Here is an 8133-nt window from a genome sequence, read left to right on the forward strand (position 1 = left end):
AGACGCTGAAGAAAGAAATTGAAGAAGACCTCAGAAGATGGAAAGATCTCCCATGCTCATGAATTGGCAGGATTAATATAGTAAAAAAGGCCATTTTACCAAAAGTGATCTACAGATTCAATGCAATCCCCATCAAAATACCAATCCATTTCTTCAAAGAGTTAGACAGAACAATTTGCAAATTCATCTGGAATAACAAAAAACCCAGGATAGCTAAAACTATCCTCACCAATAAAAGGACTTCAGGGGGAATCACTATCCCTGAACTCAAGCAGTATTACAGAGCAATAGTGATAAAAACTGCATGGTATTGGTACAGAGACAGACAGATAGACCAATGGAACAGAATTAAAGACCCAGAAATGAACCCACACACGTATGGGCACTTGATTTTTGACAAAGGAGCCAAAACCATCCAATGGAAAAAAGATAGCATTTTCAGGAAATGGTGCTGGTTCAACTGGAGGTCAACATGTAGAAGAATGCAGATCGATCCATGCTTATCACCCTGTACAAAGCTTAAGTCCAAGTGGATCAAGGACCTCCACATCAAACCAGATACACTCAAACTAATAGAAGAAAAACTAGGGCAGCATCTGGAACACATGGGCACTGGAAAAAATTTCCTGAACAAAACACCAATGGCTTATGCTCTACGATCAAGAATCGACAAATGGGATCACATAAAACTGCAAAGCTTCTGTAAGGCAAAGGACACTGTGGTTAGGACAAAACGGCAACCAACAGATTGGGAAAAGATCTTTACAAATCCTACAACAGATAGAGGCCTTATATCCAAAATATACAAAGAACTCAAGAAGTTAGACCTCAGGGAGACAAATAACCCTATTAAAAATGGGGTTCAGAGCTAAACAAAGAATTCACAGCTGAGGAATGCCGAATGGCTGAGAAACACCTAAAGAAATGTTCAACATCTTTAGTTATAAGGGAAATGCAAATCAAAACAACCCTGAGATGTCACCTCACACCAGTGAGAATGGCTAAGATCAAAAACTCAGGTGACAGCAGATGCTGGAGAGGATGTGGAGAAAGGGGAACACTCCTCCATTGTTGGTGGGATTGCAGACTGGTACAACTATTCTGGAAATCAGTCTGGAGGTTACTCAGAAAATTGGACATTGAACTGCCTGAGGATCCAGCTATACCTCTCTTGGGCATATACCCAAAAGATGCCCCAACATATAAAAAAGACACGTGCTCCACTATGTTCATCGCAGCCTTATTTATAATAGCCAGAAGCTGAAAAGAACCCAGATGCCCTTCAACAGAGGAATGGATACAGAAAATGTGGTAAATCTACACAATGGAATATTACTCAGCTATCAAAAACAATGACTTTATGAAATTTGTAGGCAAATGGTTGGAACTGGAAAATATCATCCTGAGTGAGGTAACCCAATCACAGAGAAACACACATGGTATGCACTCATTCTTAAGTGGCTATTAGCCCAAATGCTTGAATTACCCTAGATGCCTAGAACAAATGAAACTCAGGACGGATGATCAAAATGTGAATGCTTCACTCCTTCTTTAAAAGGGGAACAAGAATACCCTTGGCAGGGAATAGAGAGGCAAAGATTAAAACAAACACAGAAGGAACACCCATTCAGAGCCTGTCCAACATGTGGCCCATACATTTACAGCCACCCAATTAGACAAGATGGATGAAGCACAGAAGTGCAGGCAGACAGGAACCGCATGTAGATCGCTCCTGAGAGACACAGCAAGAATAGAACAAATACAGAGGCGAATGCCAGCAGCAAACCACTGAACTGAGAACAGGACCCCCGTTGAAGGAGTCAGAGAAAGAACTGGAAGAGCTTGAAGGGGCTCGAGACCCCATATGTACAACAATGCCAAGCAACCAGAGCTTCCAGGGACTAAGCCACTACCTAAAGACTATACATGGACTGACCCTGGACTCTGACCTCATAGGTAGCAATGAATATCCTAGTAAGATCATCAGTGTAAGGGGAAGCCCTGGGTCATGCTAAGACTGAACGTGATTGTTGGGGGGAGGGCGGCAATGCGGGAAGGATTGGGAGGGGAACACCCAGAAAGAAGGGGAGGGGGAGGGATTAGGGGGATGTTGACCCGGAAACCGGGAAAGGGAATAACACTCGAAATGTAAATAAGAAATACTCAAGTTAAAAAAATAAATATAAAAAAAGAAATAAACAGAAGGAAACTGAGCCTTTGCTTCCACTTGAAGCTTGGCAAGCATCATCTAATTTTTATTCTTATAATTTGCTTCCATTTTCTAATAGGCTAATTTTGGGGATTAATTTATTTAGCATGAAGATCAAAATTTATTTCTATCACACTCTCCAAATAGCTATGAACTCCATAACCACCTCATTCTTATTTGCAATAATGAAGATTGGAATGGAAGATATTTCTGAGAAAATGATTTAAAGAAAACTAATTGATACAGAAAATTCATCACCTAGAGTTTCTTTGTTAAAGGAGCATAACGACATAGGTTTGTAATAATAAATAAAAGTGGGAGTTGAAGCCTATTAAAATTATAACAACAATGAAAAGAGAGAGACAAATGTATAAAAAAAATGGAAATGTCCTACTCAGATGGAAATGAAAGTACCAAAGTAGATCTAAAGTATGTATTCAACCTGAGAAGTTATAGGAAACATCCAAGAGGGGCAACATCTCTGCACAAGCTGATAGTTACAAATGCAAACAAAAGAGGAGTGTAAGACTGATAACAGAGTGGAGCGAGTCTGATTAGATCAATTCTATTAAAAGCTGTGAAACACAATAAATGATTCAGTAGAAGTAATCTGCATCCAGGTTTGTTCAGTAACCCACTGGAGGGCATTGTCAAAATCTTTTGACAAGCTAATTAAAAACAGACAGTTATGCAGCATTTGGTGTTTACCTTTGTGAAATGAATCAACCCATCTTCACGTTCCTGTATTCAAATTTCCTCCACTATCTTGTCATGTTGACCTTTATGGTACATACCATGAATAAACTGCATATTCATCAAGACAGCTTTGATGTCACTGTGAAAATAAAATGTCACCTGGAAAGAATTTTTAACCGGTGGTTTGCTCAATAAAGAAAATGTTCATTGAGTATTGAATTGTACTGTACCTTTTACATGTATTTTATGCCTATCAATAATAAATGTTTTCAGCCTTTGAAGAAATAATGATATATCAAAATGTACAGTCTGAAATTTTCCCTGTTGTATTTTTCTTCAAATGCTTTTTTTGGAGTTAAAAGGGTAAATTTTCTTCAGAAAAAGCATTTCTTTTTACAATGCTCAGTTTCTTTCAGTAATCTGTGTTCAGAACCTATACACCTTTGAGAGGTTTTTAAAATAGAGGGAGAGTAAGGGAAAATGTTAATTCTATTTCATTTCTGCTTTTAATACCTACTGTAGAAATGACCTACAGTGGTTCCAAAGATAAGCTGATGCCTCAAGGCTAGTATAGTTTGTATGTTCCCTGGTGCTGAGAATTGGTGGAAACTGAAAGAAGTTATTCCTTATGCCCATTCTGTCCTTCAGGGCTAGTTTTACTTCAACAAAGTCCTCTTATCTAAAGATTCAAAGTAGGTCATTCTTTCTAGCAGCCCATCACCTTACTAAGGCTCACAAAGGAACCAACAGGTAGGGCCAGCCCAGCAGCTGTGCCTTTCAGTAAATTACATTGCAGGAAATCGAATGCTTTGAGAAAAAAAAAACTTAAATGCACACATTTTAAAATAAAACGTGTTGGAGCACCATTCTGGAACACTGTTCTTGATGCTCAGTGTGGGGTCTTATTGGACCTCAAGCATCCTGCCCTGCCCCTGCCCCTACCCCCCACCCCAGTGAAACATTTTGAGGTCCCTAAACAAACCAGCTTGGAACCCTGACTATCAACTCATCCTAATTGAACCTGCCTCCATCCCATCTGACTCTGACTAGGACACAACCTTTAGAGAAAGGTCTATCCCTGACATAGCATGTAGAGTGGGGTCTGCCTGAAGTACAGTCAACAGAGTAGGGTACCCTGACTTCCATTGTCTGGCCCCTGGCTAACCTCACGTTCCCAAGAACTGATAATGCCTTCAGAATCCAGCTGCCATCACGGAAATCTGGATGCCTAAAGGACAACATTAGAACACAACAGGATACAAGTCAATATGGCACCACCAGAACCAGCTATTTTGCTACAACACTTATTGTGTATTTAGAAGTTTTGACAATGAAACAGCGACTATCATGTGTCCAAGTACATAAGCAGCTATTCCATAAACATGACAATGATTTCCTATCAGAACCATCTTTTAATTGAAAAGTAGGCTAAAAACTACATGCTGAAATCAAATTATATTTTAAACAAAATTCTGGTTTAGTAAAGTGGATTTAAAGGGCCTTAGCTAATTTAACGTTGCCAGTGTAAACCAATTACAAACATTTTTTGGAAAGAAAGGGATTTATTAAAAGTAAGTAAAATATTTAATGTAGTTCATGTATTAGAATTATGTTTTATTTTGTTTATTTATTTATTATATATGAGTACACTGTAGCTGTCTTCAGACACACCAGAAGAGGGCATCAGATCTCATTACAGATGGTTGTGAGCCACCGGGTGGCAGCTGAGATTTGAACTCAGGTCCTCTGGAAGAGCAGTCAGTGCTCTTAACCACTGAGCCATCTCTCCAGCCCAGAAGGATTATGTTTTAAAGTAACAACTTATCTATTAGAAATGTTATATTATTTATATTAGAAAAAAGGCCTTAATTTCCAGATATTATAACTATACTTTTTATTAAAAGTAAATAATATATGTATGTATAGATATAGCTAATTGATATAGCATGTTATATAGCTCTGAAAAGTATAAGGATCGCTTCTCGGCCTTTTGGCTAAGATCAAGTGTAGTATCAAGTGTAAAAGTATAAGGAAAATTTTAGTATCACAAAACTATTACATGGAAATATTAATAAATTACGCTATAGTCATTAATTCCTTATGCATGCAACTGTTTCACATATGCAATATATTCACATAAAAGTTTGCAAATGTCAAAAAAAGGAGAGTTCTTATACTAATGAATTAAAATATATCTGAAGGCTTCAGAAAAATAAAAGGAACCAAATATACTGAGGATGAGTAGATTGCAGGAAATAAATTCAGGGCTGAAATCAATCAATTAGAAACAAAGAGAACAATACAAAGAACAGGTTCTTTGGGAAAATCAGCAACCGAACTAATTGAAAAGCAGAGAGACAGTACCCAAATTAATCAAATCAGAAATTAGTGGGAGATGTAACAATAAATAATATAAAAATTAAAGAAAACCTTAGATTTTACATTAAAAGTCTATACTCCAGGAATTTAAAAAATCTAAATAAAATGGATGATTTTCTAGACAGATACCAATTACCAAGGCTAAATCAAGATCACATAAACTATTAAAATTTTCCTATAAATTCTAATAAACAGAAGCAATCATTACATATTTCCCAAGGAAAAAAGTTCAGGGCTAGAGGGTTTTAACATAAAATTCTACCAGACTTTCAAAGAAGAGCTAATGTCAAAAATCCTCAAACTATTCCACAAAAAAAAAAAAATAGCAGAAGGAACACTGCCAAACTCATTTGTCAGACCACAGTTACCCTGATACCTAAACCATGCAAAGACTAAATAAAAAAAGGAAATATCAGAACAGTCTCCCTTATGATCAATGTTGCAAAATTACTCCACATAATTCTCACAAACTGAATCCAAGAAAACATCAAAAATACCATCAACTATCATATGACCAATAGACTTCACCAAAGTGATACAGGAGTACTTCAACATATGAAAATCATCAACAAAATGCAGCACATAAGCAAACTGAAAGAAAGCAAATCAAAGCAAATCAATCAAAACCCCATGATCGTCTCACTAAATACTGAAAAGCCTTTGACAAAATCCAAAGAACTTCCATATTAAAAGTCTTGAAGAAAGCAAAGATACAAGAAGCATACCTAAACATGATAAAGGCAATATATGAGTCGATAGCTCACATCAAATTAATTGAAGAGAAAATTAATGCATTTCCACTAAAGTCGGGAACAAAACAAGTTTCTCTACTCCCCTGTTCTCTCTTCAAAATAGTGCTTGAAATTCTGGCTATATCAATAAGACAAATAGATGAGACCCAGTCTATACACAGAAGTCAAATATCACTATTCATAGATGATGTGATAATATACATAAGTGACCCCAAAAATTCTATTTGGAAATACCTACAACAAATAAATACCATCAGCAAATTGGCTGGATAAAAATTAACTAAAAGACATCAGTAGCCCTCATATATACAAGTGATAAATGGGATGAGAAAGAAGTTAGGAAAACAGTACCATTCACAATAGCCACAAATAAGACAAAATATACTGATGTATTCTAACCAAGCAAGTGAAAGACCTGTATGACAAGAACTTCAAGTCTCCGAAGACAAGAATTGAGGAAGATAACAAAAGATTTGAATTTCTCCATTTTTCATGGATCTATATGATTAATATAGCAAAAGTGGCCATTTTGCCAAAAGCAATCTACAGATTCAGTGGATTTTCCATCCAAATTCAAACAAGATTCTTTCCAGATCTTGAAAAAAAATTCTCAACTTTATATGGAAAAACAAATATCTCTGGATATCTAAAACCACCCTGAACAATTAAAGAACTTCAAGAGGTATCACCATCTCTCACCTAAAGCTGTACTACAGAGCAGTACTAGTACAAAGTGCATGGTATTGGTATAGAAACAAATAGGGTGGATCAATGAAGTTGAATCAAAGACCCAAAAATAAACCCACATATCTACAAATATGTGATTTTTAATGAAAAAGTCAAAACCATACAATGGAAAAGGAAGTGTATGTTCAACAAATGGTGCTGATTTAACTGGATGTCTGCATGTAGAAGAATGCAAATCGATACATATTTATTACCCAGCATAAAATTCAAGTCCAAATGGATCAAAGACTTCTACATAAAACCAGACACACTTAATCTAACTGAACAGAAAATGGGGAATAGCCTTGAATTTGTTGATGCAGGACATAGCATCCTCAACAGAACACCAATGGCTCAGGTACTAAATTCAAGAACTAATAACTAAGACCTCATTAAACTGAAAATCTTCTATAAGACAAAGGACACACATGAGTAGAAAATGACAGGACCCACAGAGGGGAAAATCTACATGAACACTCAATCTCACAGAGGGCTAATATCCAAAACATATAAAGCACTCAAGAATGGTGTTAGACAGCAAGAAAGAAAGAAATAGATAATTCTCAACAGATGACCTTGAAGCACCTAAAGAAATGTTTAATGTCATTTGTCATTAGGAAAATGCAAATCAAAATGACTCTGAGATTACAGCTTGCAACCATCAGGATGGCTAAAATAAAAAAAAAAAAAAACCCTCAATGTACAGTACATTATGGTGGGGTTGTAGAACAAGAGGAACACTCCTGTACTGATGATTGTAATGCTAACTTGTACAGCTACTCTAGAAATCAATTTGGCAGTTTCTTAGAAGATTGAGAATATTTATATCCAAGCATATACGCAAAATATGCTGCACCGTCCACAAAGACACTTTATCTACAATGTTCTCAGAAACTTTATTTGTGTTAGCCAGAAAAACAATATCTCTCAACTGAAGAACAGATACAGAAATTGTGGTATATCTACACAATGGAATACTAGTCAGCCATTAAAAAGAAGAGTGTCATAAATTTTGCAGGCAAATATATGGGACTGAAAATATCACCCTGACTGAGGTTACCCAGAACCAAAGGGGGCATGCAAGCAATGTACTCAATTATAAAAGGATATTATCCATAAAGTATAGAATAACCATTCTATAGGCAACCCCTGAATGGCCAGCCTTTTCTGACCTTAGTGGAAGAGATGTGCCTAGTCCCAAAGTGACTTGTTGTGCAGGGGTTGAGAGGAAACTTTGATACATAGAAGGGGGTTCCCCCTTCTCCAAAGAGATGGAAAAGAGAGAACTTGTGTGAGAAGATACTGAGAGGAGAAAGAGGGCTGATATTTTCTTGTAAATGGAATAAATAAATAAATTTAATTTAAAAAGTG

General features: G+C 36.4%; 1 pseudogene; it reads left to right on the forward strand.

The window, feature by feature from the left end:
- Positions 1 to 4879: 4879 nt before the first annotated feature.
- LOC120103311 (U2 spliceosomal RNA) lies at positions 4880 to 5005 on the forward strand (annotated as a pseudogene).
- The last annotated feature ends 3128 nt before the right edge of the window (positions 5006 to 8133 follow it).

Source organism: Rattus norvegicus, chromosome 5 (assembly GCF_021556685.1).
Source record: "Rattus norvegicus strain SHRSP/BbbUtx chromosome 5, alternate assembly SHRSP_T2T, whole genome shotgun sequence".
Classification (NCBI taxonomy): Eukaryota; Metazoa; Chordata; class Mammalia; order Rodentia; family Muridae; genus Rattus; species Rattus norvegicus.